At 49.7% G+C, this 20,309-nt stretch overlaps 1 long non-coding RNA gene across 1 annotated transcript; it reads left to right on the top strand.

Moving 5' to 3' along the window:
* Positions 1-241: 241 nt before the first annotated feature.
* LOC132663913 (uncharacterized) lies at positions 242-14,225 on the top strand. Its single transcript, XR_009603320.3, has 3 exons — positions 242-438; positions 9,895-10,043; positions 14,066-14,225. It is a non-coding gene; the product is annotated as an uncharacterized LOC132663913 (long non-coding RNA).
* Positions 14,226-20,309: the final 6,084 nt, after the last annotated feature.

Genomic DNA, 20,309 nt, shown 5'->3' with positions numbered 1-20,309 from the left:
CATAAAAGAAATTTTAAACACACACAAAACCACCAACCACCACCACCACCACCACCACCACAACACCAACAAAGTGATTCTTAATGAGCTTCCTTAACTTCACTTTGCTTGAGGCTTTTGTCTGTCTCCACCTTCCCTGCTGCCAGTTGCCTTTTGCAGTGGCTCCCATGCTATGCTCATTTCCTCCACCTGCAGGATCAGACCCTACCTCTTCCCAGCCTCTTTAGCCTGCCCCATCCAGCCCTGTGTCACAATCCATACCAGAGTCAGGATGACACCAGAGTTCCAGCCAGGCTGTGAGCCCATGGTGGTCCCAATGGCTGGGCCAGCCTGTCCCTTACCCCTTTTTTCCCATAGCCTTGCTGAGAGGACTGAAACTGTGGCAGGAGCTCCACCCCCAGTTATGCAGCAAGCCAGCCTTTGCCTCCTTCCCCAGATGTGAGTCCCATTGGGCACTTCCAAAGGATCCCCGTCTGATTTCTTGGTTCTGCTCAGGGCTGTCTTATAGGTGCCTGGCTCTCAGGGTCCCTAAAACAAGGGTGTGCACTGGGACACTGGAACTGTAGACCACCTCTGAGGTCTGGAGAACACCTCCTCCCTGATTCCCATGGGTGTCCTCTCCTCTAGAAAACCTTGTTTTCACCTGAATGGGTTTTCTCCCTGTGAGGCTGCCCATCCTCAGGGGCGGGCCCATTGTAGCACCTTTTCATCTGCCTGCCGGGTTGGCCTTCCTAGAGCAGTGCAGGGTTACTGAGCCTACTCTGTGACGGCACTGGGGCAGGGCTGAGAAAGATTAATAAATGTGTCTCTACCCCCAGAAACATTGTGGGACCACGGACCCAGGCATGGATGCACAGGGGGACCGTCTGGGTGGGTAAATGAGGCTGGGAACCCTGGGGTGGTGGGGACATCCTGCTGGGGGGACAGGAACCTCTTCCTCATCCCTGGATATCCTGGAAGCCTCCTCAGTTACAAATTCAAAGGAATCCTGTCCATTCTGGCCTGATCATGTCTCTCCTCAGCTGGAAAGCCTCGGTGGCTTGTGCCTGTGGCACTGGCAGCTCTTGATAAGTGTTCACAGGGAAACTCCATGGATGGTGATATTTGGTGCCATCCACCCTGTGCTGGGCACAGCACACACATTGTTTCTGTCTTCATTCTATAGATGAGAAGAGACAGACTCAGCACTGAGGGAACTGCCCTGGTGAAAGGCATAGGGGCCAGATTTGCACACAGGGCTGCTAAGACACCTGATGGGCTCATTCTCCTTGGCCAGCCTTCTTCACTCAGTGTGTCCAGAGCAGCACACTCCACTCTCTGAGCCCCACATGGCCAGCTTGTCACTCATATTGCTCTTCTTTTTTATTTATTTTTGACGGAGGGAGAGACAGAAAGAGAGAGAGAGACAGAGCACTCGTGGGGGAGGGGTGGAAAGGGAGACAGAATCCGAAGCAGGCTCCAGGCTCTGAGCTGTCAGCACAGAGCCTGCCATGGGGCTTGAACCCACAAAACATGAGATTGTGACCTGAGCCAAAGTCAGATGCTCAACCCAGGTACCCCTCGTGTTGCCCTTCTTATGCCATCTCCATCCTCCCTGAAAGAAGGGATACCATGCCACATGACCTTCACCTCCCAGTTTCCCACCAGGACTGCAAAGGCCCCCAGGACAGGTGTCAGGTGCCCTGTCATAGCTGTCCTTGTAGGTCCATCCATGTAGGCATGGGTCTGGTTTCAGGGTCCGTGGGCCTGCCTCCCCCAGCGGCTCACCCGGGGCAGATCTTGCTGGTGACAGATTGAACTGGGGAAAGACCCCACAGGAAGCTGGAGCAGGAATGTCTTCCCTCATCAGTGTGAGACAATGGGAGATAGGACCGTGGGTGCTCTGACACACCCTCTCTTCTTGGAACTGGAGGCAGAGAGAACACCTGCCACATTAGCCAGGTGCAAGTGAGTCATCCACCTCTGGCCTGCCCGATGGCCTGATAGCAGCAGCAGACAGGTCCCACAAACGTTCCCAATGAGGACTGCTGACCCAGGAAGCTGACGCAAGTGCAGGGCTGGAGTCCCTTCCCAGCCCCGCTTCTCCATGGGCTGTGGGTTCTCATGCGCCCGCAGCTGCAGAAGGCATTGTCTCTGACTTGCTTTCAAATGTGCTTCTCCGGTCTCATTCAGAAAGATTTTGTCCTTATGAGCAGTCAGAAAGCAGAGAGATGTGTTCCTTGACTAACTGATGTCTAATTTCATAACTAACTATAACTAATATTATAATAATGTGACAACGTTTGACTTGTCTTGGGAAAGAAGACATTTAGAGACTCTTCTGTGAGAAGCAAATGATGCCCTCAAGGGGGAACTGTCCCATCCTGCTCTCTTCTCCCTCCTGTGCCACAGATTGGCTCTGTCCCAGGCTGCTGCCAGCCATCCCCTCTCTCCCCATGGGACAGCCACCAGCCACCGCCTGCTGGTCTGAGATGATACCTTGAGTCTCAAGGCCCCAACTCCAAGCCACCCAACACAGAGAACCTAAATGTAGGGCTCTTCCTAAGCCCAGGGGGTCCTGGAATCCAAATTTCCCATGTCCTCACCCAAGTATTTCAATGTACTTTGAAACCCCAGGCATGTGGAGGAATTCAGCTCCTACACTAGACTACTTCCCTTTCCCCTTCAGGTCAGTGGAACCTGGTTTTCAAAAGGGGCCTCTAGATGAAGGACAGAGGGACGGAACTTCCCTGGATACTCCGTACCATCCAATTTCCCACGCCTGGTCTTGCTGGGCTTGGAGACAGGCCCATCCCCTCCTCTCACCTGCAGACTTGGACCATCTATTAGAATTAAGTTGCACAATTAGTGCCCTGGCCTGGGCTACTGAAGCAGACAGCAGCAGTAAGAGAGCAACACTCTTGTACCTTCAACAAAAATGTGCAGAACATCTGGTTGCTTTCTGCCTATCAGGGTTCTGGGACAACCGTCAATGAAATAACTCACTGGGTGACATCCATGAAAATGTGATAAATACATTTTTAATACATTTCTGTTGTTTTATATTTGGCACTAGCTGTAGGAGAACTTTATATTACTTTTATGTATAGAAAATTCAACAGCTTCCACTTAGCCCAGTTTGGTGGCCAGTTCTTTAGCCCATGCCTTTTCTAACTTGGTGATGTGAGCCACCAATTTGGACCCAGGACGTTGCCTCCCCAGTGATGGCAGATCTCATCATGTGTGTCCTTGTAATTGGTTCTAAGCTTCCACCAGCTTAGCCAGAACTCCCTTGTCTTCTGAGTTAGCCTGTGTGAAGGTGACAGTGGTGTAGGTCTTCCTGTGGACCAGATGCACAGCCTGGCCTTCCCTTTGATAATGCAGTAGGGACTCCTATATTACCACAGAGGGCATGCAGGAAGACAGCCAACTCAATGGGATCCACATCATGTGTAATCACTACCTAGGAAGCTGAGCCTTTCTATTTTCCATCAAAGTGGTGACAGTATTAACCCTTGCTTGAAGGACAGGTGCTTAGTGGGGACATCCTCTTTGCCAGCTTTCTTCTCAGCCTGGGCCAACAATCTCTGCTTCTTCCCTTGCTTTGTCTCTGGTCTGTATCTATGGGCCAGCTGAAGCAGTTGAATAACTGTCTGGAGGTTCAGGGCCTGGATGAACTGGTTAATCATGAGAGGCACTTTTAGACATTTATACAGAATAGCCCTTGGCCGAACAGCCGAATGTAGTGGGCCATGTGACAAGGCAGGTCAGGTCCCTTTTAGGCTGGAGTTCCCCCATCGATGCTAAAATTCTTGGGTCTTTTGTCATACAAGGGGTTAACCAACCACCTTTTTGGCCTCCTGCTTCTTCATGACGGCAGGGCCCATGGCCACCTTCTTCCCCTTAGCCTTCTTTTCTTTCAGCATCTTGAATGGCTGGAGGAGAAAGGCATATCTGTTCTTTTTTAGAAAGGGGTACAAATATAGCATTTTGGGATCAAAAGTGATCTTGGAGACCAGTGCAATCTCCCCAACCACTGGAGGGCCTCATTTGGTGCTGAGCTGTGGAGGAACTTAGGGAGGTGTCTCCTGCCCTGGGCCCTCCCTTGTGCCTGGATTGTTCTTTTAACAGTAGGAATAATGCATGTGTCAGTGATCAAATAAAAGTTTGGGTGAATTGTGGAGTAACATATATGTACTGGAACACAAAACACTCTCTGTGAGAGTCCTTTTTAATTTTTTTAATGTTTTATTTTTTCATTTTTTATGTTTATTTTTACTTTTTTAATTTTTTAATGTTTATTTTTGAGAGAGAGGGAGAGACAGAGCATGAGCAGGGGAGGGGCAGAGAGAGAGAGGGAGACACAGAATCCGAAGTAGGCTCCAGGCTCTGTGCTGTCAGCACAGAGCCTGATGCGGGACTCATACTCACAAACCGCGAGATCATGACCTGAGCCAAAGCCGGACATTCAGCAGACTGAGCCACACAGGCACCCCTTTAATGTTTTCTTTTTATTTTTGAGAGATAGAGAGAGGGAGAGCACAGGGGAAGGGCAGAGAAAGAGGGAGACAGAGGATCCGAAGCAGACTCTGTGCTGACAGCAGAGAGCCGGGTTTGGGCTCAAACTTGTGAACCGTGAGATCATGAGACTTGAGTGGAAGTTGGATGCTTAACCGAGACACCCAGGCATCCTAAGAATGCATTTTTTAAATGTAAGCAAAGTTCAGAGGGAGATTTAAATTCAGTGTATTCATATTTGCTTGACATACAATTTCACTTACTAATGTTAATCATGAGAATGCCCATCAGAAATCATACAGTGATGACTCTTAAAGCAGATGCCTTTCCTCTCAGAGTGGACAAACTACAGATGCATTCTGTAGGATTGTGGGTCTGAATGCATGGGTTCCAGAGGCCACACAGAGGGTCTGACTCTCAGCTCAGCTGACCATTGATTGTGAGGCATCTGAGAAGGTGCCTGGCCTCCCTGCTCCTCCACTTTCCCATCAGTAAAATAGTACAAGAGTGCTTGTGTGCAGGGAGCTAATAAAATTAAATGAGATCACTGGTAATATGCTCAGTGCTCAGTCATTGACAGCTAAGATCATGTGTAATGCTAAAAAGGGGAGGATAGTAAATGCTCGCCTCCCTCTAGGGTTATATTATTTATCAGGAGAAATAGCTTTGTATGCAGTTCTTGTATCAGGGTTAGAAACAGATATGTACTAGATAGATTGAAACTAGAAAAATAACACAATTGCCATATTTTTTTCTTTTTTTTTCAATATATGAAGTTTATTGTCAAATTGGTTTCCATACAACACCCAGTGCTCATCCCAAAAGGTGCCCTCCTCAATACCCATCACCCACCCTCCCCTCCCTCCCCCCCCCATCAACCCTCAGTTTTTAAGAGTCTCTTATGCTTTGGCTCTCTCCTCTTTTTTTTTTCCTTTCCCTCACCCATGGGTTTCTGTTAAGTTTCTCAGGATCCACATAAGAGTGAACACATATGGTATCTGTCTTTCTCTGTATGGCTTATTTCACTTAGCATAACACTCTCCAGTTCCATCCACGTTGCTACAAAGGGCCATATTTCATTCTTTCTCATTGTCATGTAGTACTCCATTGTGTATATAAACCACAATTTCTTTATGCATTCATCAGTTGATGGACATTTAGGCTCTTTCCATAATTTGGCTATTGTTGAGAGTGCTGCTATAAACATTGGGGTACAAGTGCCCCTATGCATCAGTACTCCTGTATTTCTTGGGTAAATTTCTAGCAGTGCTATTGCTGGGTCATAGGGTAGGTCTATTTTTAATTTTTTGAGGAACCTCCACACTGCCACATTTTTTTCTATCCTGAGGGTTATTTGTTAGGGACTCTGATGAGGCCAATTAGAGACACAAACTGTTGGGTTGAGAACATGGTCATAGACCAGGCACAGCTCAGTGGAGCAGCCCCTTGGCAGCAGGACCTCAGTGCATCAGTCCACTCCATTTTTAACTGCATTTGCCTCTCTGAAGTTATAGCATGAGACCCGGTGCCAGTGTTCTTTGATCCAGTCTTCCTCAACTTCCCTTAGGAGATATATACATGCTCAGCCAGCATTCACAGATTGTGGAGCTGCAACCATGCAACTGCCCCAAAGAATCTGAGACCTGCCCCATGAGTTCACTCCAGACATGGCACAATTTGTGTGGAGCATTTGTGAATGTGTCCCTGGAGCTGCTGTATGTATGCAGTGAGTGTCAACCTGAGTTGCACATTAGGTCATCTGGGATGCTTCCACCTCAGACCCCTTGTTTTAGAAGCTCAGGCAAGGACCCAGTGTTGGGACCTTGGGAAGCTTCCATGTGATTCCAGTGTATGGCATGGTGCAAAATCAGTGAGTGAGCAGACAGGTCCCAGGTCCCAAGGGCACTGTGGATCACACCTCCCTTACAGCCCACAGGTGGGGCTGGAGAAGGAGTAGGGCCACAGACCTGTCGAAGCCTGCCTCCTCCAAACCCTCTAATGCACTTCAAAAGAGCAAATGCCCAGAACCTCCACATTGTGGGCACCAAACCTGTGGGTTTTCAGTTTCCATTGACCTGTCTGGCCTTCCTTGTTGAGGTAACGCTGAAGATGTGAGGAAAAATATTCCAGCAGAGGTCCCTACAAGGCCTCAGATCAACCTATTGATAATCAGTGAGCCTATCAAGCTTTTACTAAGCATGAACTACATTCCAGGCACTGGGTGTTCCCTTGCTGAAGAGGGTGGCAGGCAGAGAAACAAAAGGGGACACAAATAACTTCTGGGGCAGGGTGGACTGGGTAAGCCTGGGCAGGGGAGGTGGGCTGCAGGGGCACCAGCTTCCAGAGGAAGGGTGGGATCATTGGCGCCTCTGCAGCTCTTTGCATATGAGGGTCAGTCACCCTTTCCAAAGCAAGGCAAAGTGATTCTGGCTGGATCTGGGCCTGAGAGGCCAGGGGTAGGGCTGGCATTCCTGGAAGGTCCTTGCTGGGGAAGTCAGCTCAGTGATGTCTGCCACCACCGTTCACTGAAACATGAATGTCAGGGGCCAGGCTTCCACTCATTAAATCGAGGCCAAACACTTGGAGGTGGGGGGTGGGCATGCTGCCCACACCACCCATAGCAACCAGCATCCATTTTGACTGAAGAGGAGAAATGGTGAACTATTTTTTGCACTGCAAAAAGTTATGGGAAAATAATTGGACTGTTTTGGAAAATGCAACCATTGTTGAGGAGATCTTCATCTGAAGGCAGGAGACAAGGAAATTTGCATTATTTACTGGTGAGCTGCGAGCCAGCTCTTGCACTGCTGTTAGCTGTGCCTCATACTCCCTGCCCTCTTTCGAAGCTTGGGGGCTCCTGTAGGGGCCAGCCATGGTTTTCACTTGCAGGACAGCTTCGCCTCATTTCTGCTGCCTTGATGTGGTGAGTAACGAAAGCCTTATCCTTGAGCTGTCTTGGGGGCGGGCCCCGGGGCGACCAAGCAGTAGATACAAGCTGCAGGCTGCCACCCCCAGATGCAGACATCAGGCATCTTCTCTCCTAAGGAGGGGCCAGGGTCTCTGTGCACACAGCGGCCAGAGCCTGTGAGCCTAATTATTCACATCTGATGAGTTTCTGTTCTAGACCTGAATTTCTGTTCAGCCCCAACTGGGGGTTCCATGGTCCTTGTTCTGAGAAGAATCAGAAGGGCCTGGGAGGCCTCTCCTGCATGAGGCACTTTGCAAAGATTGTTCCACTTCATCCTTAAAGCTAAGAATAGGTCTGCTGTATCTGCCGTATCCATGTTTTCTAGATGAACAATCTATGACCTGAGATCTCATTGTCAGTAGGGACTCAGCACTTGAACCTCACTCTTTCTAACCTAGGAAACACCTGTGAAGTGAGCTCTGAAGGCCAGACCATGCAGGTTGGGAGCCCCTGCATGATAGGGATGCTGGGAGGCCAAGTGGGATCAGCAGCCTGGGGGCCTCAGAGGCTCCACGCCTGTGGCCCAGAGTCTGCATCCCAAGATGCTTGTCACCCTCTGCAGGGGAGGAGGAGGTGTCCAGTGGGAAGCAGGGAGGCCACCTGCGTCCTGGCTCAGATGATTGCTCCCACGTCTGTGAGCCTTAGGGGAGGTCTGTAAATCAGAATTATTCCATTCAGCTAGAGACCTTGGAGCTGAGGGTGTGGAGCATGAACAGGTGGATTAACCAAAGTATACCTTGCCCTGAGTAGGGACGTCTCTGCTGCCAATGGCCACATGGAGGTGCTGGGAATGTGGGCCTCTTGGGGGACTCCAGCCTTCCCAAGTCCCACAGTGAGAATGTGGGCATGAGATCAGCGCTGCGGGAGAGGATGGGAAGGCTGTGCCATGCTGCTAGTTGCTCCTGTCATCCCGGGAGTGGTCATCTCCACTTGGGCTTGCTGGCGAGGGCGTGGCAGCTCACCAAGTGCAGGCAGTTAGCAGTGGGCAGTGTGAATCCCCACTCCACACCCACGGAGGAGGCCTCAGCATTGTCCCTGTGCCTGCTGACTGCATCAGCCCCCTTCTCTCAGCCGCTGCCTCCAAATATTTAATTCTACATTTAAATGGTCTGAGGCATACAGTATGGGGTCACAGGTTGTGCCAAGCTCACAGTCACTGGCTGGTAGATGCTGCCGAGTTTCCATTAAGGCTGCTTCCTAAGCTTAGAGAACATCTGCCTCAAGCCACCACACTGAGCCAAATGCCAAGGCTGAGCACAGATCCTAGCCCAGGGGCACAGGCATTCAGTCTTGGAGGCTACAGGTGATTTACAGGGTGCACGTCATCCTTGGACTCACATTCTGCCACCAGGCAGAGCACTGGGTGCGGGAACTGCCCAGAAGTGGTCAGATCTACATCCTGGGTCTCTCTGGGAGAAGGTGTATGTAAGAGGGAGGGGGAGTGGGAACTGGGGAGGAAAGATGGTGCCTTGTCACAAGACTGGAGAGGAGGAGGCCAGCTGAGGAGGTTACAGCAGCATTTCTGCAAGCAGCTGGGTTCAGGCTGCCTAGGGCTCAGGGTGGGAGTAGACCTCCTCCTCCCACAGGCCCATGGCCTGCATTGCAACTTCACACAATGCAGCAAAATTGCAAGAGGACTTCTGGATGCCAATCAGTCCCATGGTGACCAGAAGTGGAAAGTGTGGGGAAGAAAGTGACAGTCCTGCTGTGACCATGCACAAGTCCACTGTGGGATGCCCATGCTTGTCCACTCTGGCTGGGAGTGCAGATTCTGGGCCTGGATGGGAAGTATGAAGTATGTTCAATGTCCAAGTCCTGTGGGTAGAGGGAGCTGTACATCATGGGGAAAGGCCCACCTTGAAGGACAGGCCCTGTGACCTGCACCTTCCCCCACCAGCTACCTGGCTGGCCTGGATACAGGCTGGTCTCCAGACATAGGCATTTGTCCTGAACGTAATCATTATAGTTCCCTGAGTGTTGGCCTTTCACCAAGGAGGTCAGAGCTGTTTTCAAGTCTTAATTCACTGAAATTGGGGGTGGCAGGGATGGATGGGCAGCTGTGGGCAGCTGACACCCCCAGAGCTACCTCTTCTTAATAGCTCTGGTCGGTGCTTTATAACATGACTCTCTGAGTCCAAGGCAGATGCTCCGTACTTACCAGCTCAGAGCTGCATTGAGACTCTGCATCCGGAACCAAGTTATGAATCATAATAAGATTCTAGGAAGAGCCAGCCCAACACATGGGAATTCCCAGGGAGTTACATAAGCTCAGAATCTAGCCCAGGGAGCTTGATGCAGAGTTTAAGTTTCAAACCAAATCTCAGAGCCCTGAAAGTATTTGATGGAGGAGACAGAAACCGGGCTGGCTGCCTTCCTGAGGGACATGGGGACATGTCTATTTGAAGGCCCTTTTCTTGTTCTTTTTCCAGGTAGAGCTGAGAACTCTGAAGAGGGGACAAAGATATCCTGGGATAGGCAGGCCCACCAGCCCTGAGGCTGCCAGGGCCTCAGATGGGCTGCCAGCATCCAGGCATCCTTGGGCACCCGGGGTGGGGAGGAAGTGACCACAGGATGGGCTGTGAGTACAGGCTTGATCTGCTAACGATGTCTCCTTCCCTATACCTCCAACCACATCCTTTGCAGCTCTGGGTTGGCCCTGGGCAGGGGAGGGGCACAGACTACAACCTCCATGGTTGCACTGCCTCTCCTCCCACTACATGATCCTCTTTCTGCTAATCTTCATCTAATACAGGAGTGATGAAAGGAGATAGGGCTGTGTGTGTGTGTGTGTGTGTGTGTGTGTGTGTTGGGCAGATGTAAACAAAACAAGGCTTCGTTCTGAGATGGGGCAATGGTGTAAGAAAGTTACTGCTTTCTTTTGGGCAGTAACTCAAGGGAAGAGTGGAAGACACGGACAGCCGGCCAGGGGAGGAGGGATGTCTCAGAAGCGTCTCCCAGAAAGGGAGTTTCCATGGGACATCTGTCCAAATATCCCCTTCCACCTCTAGTTTTCTGTGCATTAAGTGGCCTCTAGGCTCCCTTACTGGGGTGACAGAAAAACTTCTGGACACAGAGGTGTAGCCAATGGGAGGCACATCCTGGTGGCATCACCAAAGCTGGTTGCCATGGCAATGGCTGCAGTAAGTGGTAGACCTAGAGGATGCAAGGTGAGGCCCAGAGGACTATTTAGCTTTCAAGAAGCGGACAGCCACCCTGGTTGCTGAGGAAAAGAGACAAGGGTGGGACGGGCAGGGGTCTTGTCAATAGGTGGGTCTCAGGGGCATCCATGGGTACATGTCTTCAGAGAGTGGCACACCTTGGGAGCTGGAGAGTCAGAGACTGTGGGCCTGAAGGATCCCTAGGTGTCCACCTTGCTCACCACTTCCTGCAGGGCTGGCTCCTCAATATCTCTCAATCGACCTCCGCATACTCACACATGGCCCAGCACACCTACTCCTGCCTCACCTCAGCACAGCCCTACAGTCAAGGATTCTCTGAAAACACTTGACGTGGAGATAAAGAGACACACAGCAGAGGATAAGGAGACCTGGTAGGGTGATTGTAACAGACCAGGAGAGAGACTGTGCAGGGGTGATACGAAAAATCCTTAGAGACCAGGCACAGTGCCCTGACTCCGCACCATGCTGTGTATGCCTGGTGGGAGTGGCGGCTGTGGGTTAGAAGACATAAGTGCCAGCAGAACGTGGAGATTGGCTGGATTTTAGGAAGAGGAGGAAGGATGTGTGGAGGGCAGCCCCTGGACCCTGCCTTGACCCCACTACCTGAGACTGGGTTGTGCAGGGTGCCTGTGCCATGGAGAGAGGACATGTCCCGCCAGCAGTCAGATCCTGCAGTGAGGCTCAGAAGAGGGGACAAGTGTGAGAGCCCCTTAGTCACAGAAGCCCTTCAGATAGCAAAAGCACACAAGGCCATGATGAATACAACAGGGAGAGAGGAGCCAGGGGAACCCAGGGACCCTTGGCAGAGAGTTTCACAGCCAGAGCCAAAGGGAGAGAGAGTTTCCAGAACAAGGGGGGCACCTTGCAGAGCCAAATGAGCAGAGCAGACTGAAGGAAAGCAGGGCAACTCCACCTAGAACCGGTCCGTATGTTGAGACTCACATCACCCCACTTTATTATCATAGGATATGGGGCTTTCTGGAGGCACAGGGTGGGCACGGGCTCTCACACAGCCAGGAGGTGGGGATGCGCAGAAGGCATCCTCTCTGTTTCTGCAGGGCTTGGCAGCAGTAAGGCCAAAGTGGCCATGGGCACTAGTTCATAAATCAGCCTCAGACTGAGGCTGTGTTGCCTAGAATAGGCCTACTTCTTCTTTTGCCCTTGGCACCTGGAGACCCAGAATCTGACCTATGCCCTCAGCAAGGCCTTCCCTGGAAGCCTCGGGGAACCTCCTACCTAGTGTTCTATGGCACAAGTGGTCACAAGACCTCTGCGTGGAAAGCCAAGACCTAACGGGATGAGGGTTCAATCTCTGCTTCTCTCTCCCGTGTCACCCCTTAGCTGGGCTGACTGACTTGGGATGTGGTCCTGCTTTCTAGACAGAGTACTGACATGCAGATGGACAGCCAGTGTCCATGTGGGCTGTGTGCTCTGAAGAGTGTGCTCTGAAGAGCGGCTGGAGCCCAGTGCTCCTTCAGGGCATCCGATGGAGTGACAGGGTACAAGTATGAAGTAGGAGCCAACAGGAGTCCTCCAGGCTCTTTGACGGAAGAAAGCAGGGTGGGCTTCTTGGAGGAGGGTGGAGGGCCCACCTCTGCAGACAGCTGCTCACCTCCACAGTGACCAGCTGCTCACTCTGGTCTCCAAGGCGATGATGGGCTAACTGTGCCTTGTGCTAGCCTGACAGTAGGGCAGAAATGCTGTGAGCAGGGCATTCTTCCAGCATATACGAATCTCTCTGGCCACTCTCCTTATCTGAGGCGAAGGGAAGCAGGCATCCACATACAAACTGGCAATTAGGAGGTTTGGTCAATTCGACAAAAGACAAACAGCCAATGAGGAGTCCTGGCCCCAGCCTCACCCAGAGTCACAAAGCCAGTGGGGGCAGATGTGGATCTAGAACTGGGCCCCTGACCCCCAGGCTTCCTCACTTCTGTCTTCTCTCCCCTAGGGCCCTACTTCCATGTGGGTGCCTTAGCCTTGTGTCAGTCCTGAGCCCCAGCAGAGCGGTGGCTGGCCTGAACTTCTTTAGGCATGGGGAGCGGTTTCTCTCAGGCTGGTTGTAAGGATACCACTCCCAGGCCACTAAGCACCAGCCTGTGGGCCTGAACAGAGGCACACCTGCAGTGGGGAGGGATTTTCATTGCCACCCAAGTGGGGGCCCATGACCCATGGGTCATTTGGGGCTCTGACACCAGAGACCGCAGAGGGACAGCTGAAAGCCCACTGTGGCTGTTGGGGACATCATTCTCCAGCCCTGAGTCAGGCTTCAGAGAGCAAAGGGACACATGTGAAGGTCTCCAGTTAATGCCTGTGTGTTGTTACAGTACATGGGAAGTCAGATGGGGAGGCTGCCAACTGCCACTCAGCCAGGTCTCCCTGGGTTTAGAATGTGGTCTTTGGAGCCAGACTGCCCGGGTTTGAACCACAGCAGCACTGCTTTGCCACAGCCTCAACAGAGTTGTTTGATTGCTCTCTGCCTCAGTTTTCCCATCTGTGAAATGGTCATGTAAAAGTTTCTGCCACATAAGGCTGATGGGACAAAAATGAGAAAATGTGTCTAAAGCACTATGTGTGGGCCCAGCTGAGCAAGCACTTGTACTTCATATGCACTCACTGTCACCACGGACGAGGACACAGAATTCTAGGATCCAGGTGTCCACACCGCTGCGTCAAACCTTTCTCCACCTTTGTTCTTGTGTGCTTCCCTGACGGCCACTATCTCCCTCTGTCTTGCATTCAGTGTCCCCCGGAGGGAAACTTCTTGGTGGTTTGCAAGTATTGAGCACTTGCTTGGCTTGTCTGTGGACAGAACTTTGGCCCCTGCTATTGCCAGAAGGGCCCAGCTCCTGGTCAGACGGGCTGGGGTTGGGTTGGTGAGAGGTGTCACATGGCACGCAGCAGTGCAACCACTGTGTACGCTTTGCTAGCTGCTTTGTTCAGAAGGGGCTGTGGGAAGTCAGAGCCTCTGTCCTGGCCAGGAATAGCAATGAAGCCTCGGATCACCATCGGCATCTGAGCCAAAGCATGACCCAGATGAGGCGCAGGTGAGAGGCAGAGGCTGCAGGATGGAGTCTGGCCTCTCATTTCAGCAAACGCCCTCCCCGGTGTTTGGGCCCCTTGGGGCTGCTAACCAGGGGATACTGATGGACTATGATAGCTGGGATGATTAATGTCATGTGTCACCTCGACCAGGTGAAAGGATGCCCAAATAGCTGATAAAATCTTATTTCTGGGTGTGTCTGTGAGAGTGTTTCTGGAAGAGATTAGCATTTGAATCAATAGATGAGTAAAGTAGATGTACTCTCACCAGTGTGGGTGGGTGTCATCCAATCTGTTGAGATTGAAGAGAACAAAGAGGCAAAGAAAGCGTGAATTCTCTTTCTTCTTGACCTGGACATTTATCTTCTCTTGCCCTCAGACACTGGAGCTCCTAGTTCTCAGGCCTTCAGACTCAGGCTGAATTACACCACAGACTTTCCTGGTTTTCCAACTTGCAGACAGCAGATCACAGGACTTCTCAGCCTCCATAATTGTGTGAGCCAATTCCTGTAATAAACCTCCCCTTATATGTCTATATATACCCTGCTGGCTTTGTTTCTTTGACTAATACATAGGCCCATTAGTTGGGAAGCTTCCCAGGCATCCTCCCTTCTCTCCCCACCATCCCCCACCCCTGCCACCTCCACTGGTTTTCTTCACAGTCTTGTAAAGAAATAACTGCAAATAGAAGAGTTACCTCAGAATGGTCTCCTTCTGGAATATATGGACAGCCTCCTTCCTCCTCGGCCTCCACCATGGCTCGGCTTATTCAAGAGGCCCTTCTGGTTTGCCCATTTCTTTCTATGTCATTGCCTCCACCCTACGCAAGGACACCACCACCTCTTTCCTGGAACTTTGCTGTAGCTTCTTCCCTGCCTTCCCCACATTCATATGATCCACTCACTACCTTGCCCACAGAGGGAGCTTTAAAGCACAGATATGATTGTGCCACACTCCTTACAACTCTTGAAAGGGGGTAATCTTGCCTTTGGCCTAGAAGGCTCACCTCTGCTTGCCTGCCCATTCTCATCTCAGTCCCTCCTCTGCCCCCCACTCCTCTCCTCTCTCCTGCCTCACTCCTCTCTCTCCTCCCCTCCCCACAGCTTAGCTAAGCTCTTTCTTGCACCTCTGGGTACTTGTATATGCTGGCCATCCACCAGAACAGTCTTCCCTCTCTCTAAAAGACACCTGCCATGCTGCTCCCCCTGCAACTAGATGCACTTCTCCTTGTGATCCCTCTGTACTTTGTACAGAGCTTACTTATAATTTTTTGTCTATTGCCTAATTGTTTAATTTTGACTATTTCATAACATCATGATCTCCATGAGCATAGGCACTGTTACAGGCTGAGTTGTGTCCCCCCTCCCAAATTCATATGGAAGAGAGAATCCTTAAAGAGGTAATTAAGTTAAAATGAGTTTGTGAGGGTGGGCCATACTCCAATATGACTGTGTCCTTATAAAAAGAGGAAATTTGGACATACACACACACAGAAGAAGACCATGTGAAGGCACAGGGAGAAGGTGGCCATCTACAAGCCAAGGAGAGAGGTCATAGGAGAAACCACCCTGCTGACACCTAAGACCTTCAGCCTCCAGCCTCCAGAATAGTAAGGAAATAAATGTGTAAGCCACCCTTCTGCAGTACTCTGTATGGCAGCCCTAGCAAATTAACACAGGCATCGTGAGTTTGTTCACTGTTTCCATAGTACCAAACAGTATTTTCTGACTGACGCACCAGGGCTCCACCAGGCAGAAATTCCAGGGACGCTTGGCATCTTGCGCAGGATTGTCTTGCCTCCATTCTTCTCTGTGATGCTGGTGCCTAGCACAAGGAATCTTAGGAAACAGCCATTGAAAAAATGAGTACAAGTGGGAGGGATGGAGAGTAGGGGCACATATGTAGAGCAAATGTCCTGAAATGGCTGTGACAAAATGGGCCACATCCTCAGATTTCTGTTGGCAGAAATGTGCTTACCCCCTTTACAGGCAGGAGGGAGCTCCCTCCTGGCTATCTTGGCGTTGCTCATTCTTGCCAAGAATCTGCAGACAGGAAGCAGCTTGAATCTCGTCCTTGAGTGTGCTGGATCCCTCTGACATGTGCTAACAATGCCTGTTCTCAGGCACAGGGATTTACATGTTTCTAGTCACTCCCTCAATGCTGGCCTTCCTCTCCAGATTGTAAACTCCATCCTTCATATACCCTTCCTCAGGCTGGAGGTGCAGCCTGACACCTGTGAGTGCTCCATTGACATGCATGTCCCAGTGAATGGATGGATGAAGACTGGAACCAGCAAAGGTACACAGATGGATGAACTTCCTCCATGACACTTCCTTTCTGCATCTGGTTCTACTTTTTAGGGCATTGAAGGATGTGACTTCCTCTAAACTAAGAATTTTGGTCCATACTTATGTCCAACTCTGTTGATATTTCCTATTGTACTTTCTTGAGATCTGGTATTTACATCTCACCTTCAGGAATATGGTGCCCTCTGATGGTCCATTTTCTCAGATTTTGCTGGGCTGTTTCTAGGGCCAGTGTCCTGGGGGTTGGGAGAGATGTAACCCTGTGGAGTGGGCACTTGCTGGTTTGGGTTGGCCAGTCACAATCTCCTTCAATTTTGCCAGCAGCACTATAGGGGTGTCTTGCCTCCATCTTTAATCCATGGGGTTTGGCTGGGTGAGAGTTCAGGGACAGCCTTTATCTCAGGTCCCATCAGTTAGCAAATTCCTGCCCTCTGTTCACAATGGCTGAGTCAGGGAGATAAGCATGGGCCCACAATGAACCTGTGGGGTCAATCCCAGGATTTTGTCTGGGGCCACTGAGAATAAGAAGCTCTCTTTCTGCAAGAGTGGCTAAGGTATTAGTAATCCCAAACCTGAGGGTGGTGTAGAGAGAGCCTGCTGAGAAGGGAGCAAACATGGAGGACAAGAAAGCCAAGAGATACCCAAGAACAGCATATGAGAACCTGGATCCAGTTGTACCTGAAGTAAAATATACCTAAACTAGTTTCTTAATGGATATATGATTGGTATTTTGGGCATGAAATTCTACACATTGTAAGATGTTCACCATCCCCAGTTCCCACCAGCAAAATGAAAGAAGTTTCCCTAGTCATTAAAACAACCAGAACCACCCCCATTACTTTCATTTATCCCAGATGGCTGCCCTTGGCTTTTCAGTTACTTGAGTCAAGAATTTCCCCCTTTTTATTTATTCCAGTGGGTTTTCTGACATTTTCAAATAATGACTGACAGTTTGTCAACATTTTTGGGTGTCAGGGATTTAATCCACAGCATACCAGTTGATCTTGGTGTAGCCTGTCAGAGCACAGGACTAGTTCTGAGGAGCCAATGGCTAGCACAGGCAACCAGCAACATGGACAAATGAAAAATTTCCCAATTCTGGTTCTGGAAAATGGCACTCAGGGATAGACCACAGCATATCAGGGCCAGCCTTGGATGTTGGGGCAACATCTTGACCTGAATCAGGATACCTCTAGCTCACAAGCCCAAGAGGCACTCCCTTGTAGGCAGCCAAACGTGGCCTCCTTTGGGAGATTAAGATAACCACTTGGGCAATATCAAGTGAAAATGAGAACTCCCAACATGTTCAAATCAATAAGGATCATTACAAGATCCATAAAGATGGTGACAGGGTCTGTGAGGCCAAGCCAGTGGTGGAAGCTGGCCTGAAGGAGAAGGGATTCAGGCCTTAGCATTTTTCTGAGCACCACAAGCTTTATGAGGGGTTGCTGTGTCCTGCCTCTGCATGTTGGGTCTAAGCAAGAGAGAAGCACTTATCTCAGCATTAGAAGGGACCTAGAGATGCTCTAGTCCTTCCTTCTCTCTAGTATGGGCCTAGGGTGTGTTTTCTTAGGCACAGTTTAGAGTAACCAATAACCATCAATGACTCCCACACCTATAGGACAGAGCAAAGACTTCTCCTAGCATTCAAGCCAGTGTCAACCATGGCTCCCCCATGTCCTAGTGTGTGGTCTCACAGCAGGCATCAGGCCTTGTGTTGTCTCTGATTCTCCATCTATAAATAGTACAATAGCAGCACTCACTTGACAGCAGAGTAAGTGTTGGCTGCTACAACCATCATTTTTAGAATTTCTGCTGCGTTCAAGAGCGAGCCAGAGTATTGGATGTCAGAAGTCCTGGCTCTGCCACTCATTTAACTCAGAGCTAATAATATAATTTCTTAGAGTCTTGATTTCTTCATCTATGAAATGGGAATAAGGATCATACCTCAATGAGATGTTGTAAATAAAAGATTTTTAGTATGTCAGTCCTTCCGTTTGGAAGGGCCCCAGGCCCTGGCCTCCCCTACCCTCTAAAAAGCACAGTTCAGGGAGAGATTCACAGAGAGGCCTCCAAGGGGCTTGGCTTCCTCTCCCATGAATCTTCACACAACTCTGGGCACCTCTACCAGATTAGCCCATCTTGTTACTGGCCAGTTGTGTGTTGTTCTAGCAGCTCTGCTGAGGGCTGGCTGCTCTCAGTCCCTATTGCTGGCTCTGCAGCAGCCAGTATGTCTCTTCATGCAGACATTTTTTATTTTTTTATATGAAATTTATTGTCAAATTGGTTTCTATACAACACCCAGTGCTCATCCCAACAGGTACCCTCCTCAATGCCCATCACCCACTTTCCCCTCCTTCCCACCCCCCATCAACCCTCAGTTTATTCTCAGTCTTTAAGAGTCTCTTATGATTTGCCTCCCTCCCTCTCTTTTTTCCCCCTTCCCCTCCCCCATGGTATTCTGTCAAGTTTCTCAGGATCCACATAAGAGTGAAAACATATGGTATCTGTCTTTCTCTGTATGACTTATTTCACTTTGCATAACACTTTCCAGTTCCATCCATGTTGCTACAAAAGGCCATATTTCATTCTTTCTCATTGCCGAGTATTCCATTGTATATATAAGATATACAATATATCTTTATTATATACATATATATAATATGTATGGTGGGCATATTATATATGCCTTATATATATATATTGTGTATATATATATATATATATATAACCACAACTTCTTTATCCATTCATCAGTTGATGGACATTTAGGCTCTTTCCATAATTTGGCTATTGTTGAAAGTGTTGCTATAAACATTGGGGTACACGTGCCCCTATGCATCAGCACTCCTGTATCCCTTGGGTAAATTCCTAGCAATGCTATTGCTGGGTCATAGGGTAGATCTATTTTTAATTTTTTTGAGGAAGCTCCACACTGTTTTCTAGAGTGGCTGTGCTAGTTCATGCAGACATTTAAATGAATGCTGGCCTATGGAGCTTCTCCCCGGGAAAGAAGACCCAGTGCTCCCCCAGTGTAGATATGCCACCTTGTAAGAGGCAGAGATGTTACTCCTCATAAAATCCACAGGGACTGAGGCCCCAGCCAGAGGTTCAGCTCACTGGTGGATGGTGACGAATGTCCACTATTCAGGATGAATGGTTGAGCTTTCTTGATTAGAACACTATTCTCCCTGTGGGTATTAAACCAGCAAAGGGAAGTTAGTCCTATTTGCTCAGTGAGCATGGATTCAGAGCATGGAAAGAGGTTACATGATTTGAAAGTAAAATGGCACCAGGCTCTGCGAGGTTGCCATATCCACCTCTATAGTCAGGGCATCCCTGCCCCAAAGACTTGCACATTTTGCTGCCAGGCACCCTTTCCTGTCAAATTGTGGTGGGCACTGCCTACACGTCCTCTGGCCCCTTCTTCTCATGCTCTCATGCTTGACATTTTATTTGTATAGAGGGTTTAGGGTCCAGCTTCTGGAGTTGGAGTAGTCTTGAGTCTGGGTCATAGTGTTTCATAAGCTATCTGACCTGAAGCAATTTACCTCACCTCTTCTAACCTTGACTGCTCATCTAGAAAATGAGGATAAAAGTATCTTTCACTGAAAGTGAAAGGGTTGGGAGGGTTAAGTGAGCATGTAGTATATACTTCCTTATTAGAGTGCTGGGCTCTCACTGTATACCCCACTCATAACCTGTGCTTATATACATCCATTTAATTTTTATAGAACAGTAAAATGGCTCCTTGCTAAGCTTTCTTCCAGCTCAGGTATATATGTGATAGTCAAAGAATATGGGTGGGTGTCTTGGCTAAGAAGTCAGTGAAAGCCTATTTCAGGAAGTGCCCTGTCATGTTTTAGGCTGGTGGGGCAGCCTTCTACCAGGCATTGGTCTGTCTGGCTGATTTAGGACAGGCCCACTTTTCTAGAGGTCAGTGATCTCCTGAAGCCACTCCTGCTGGTGGATTCCAGGCACTTTTCTCCTTGTGCTTCAGAGAACAGCTCCCCACAGCCTGGGTACTCTGAGGGCCAGACAGACAAGGGCAGGGCCATGAATATGCTGGTCTTGGAGGCCAATTCTAGGCACTTCTGGAATTGATGGACTTGACACAAAATGCTTTCCCACAAGATAGGAAGTTGAGTCATCTGCAGAAAGTCACTCTACCTTCCAGGCAAATGAGCCACTGGAGGGGAGCTAGAGGTCCTGCACACCCACCAACCTGTGGCTCAATACTTACTGTCTAGCCAGTGGATCTCCGGCATGTGTTGCAGATAGCTGTCTGGACAACCCTGGTCTCCTTAATGGCCCACC

This window comes from Panthera onca, chromosome A3, assembly GCF_046562875.1.
Source record: "Panthera onca isolate mPanOnc1 chromosome A3, mPanOnc1 haplotype 2, whole genome shotgun sequence".
NCBI classification, from domain to species: domain Eukaryota; kingdom Metazoa; phylum Chordata; class Mammalia; order Carnivora; family Felidae; genus Panthera; species Panthera onca.
Note: the sequence above shows the minus strand (reverse complement) of the source record. Positions and strands in the feature narration are given on the sequence as shown.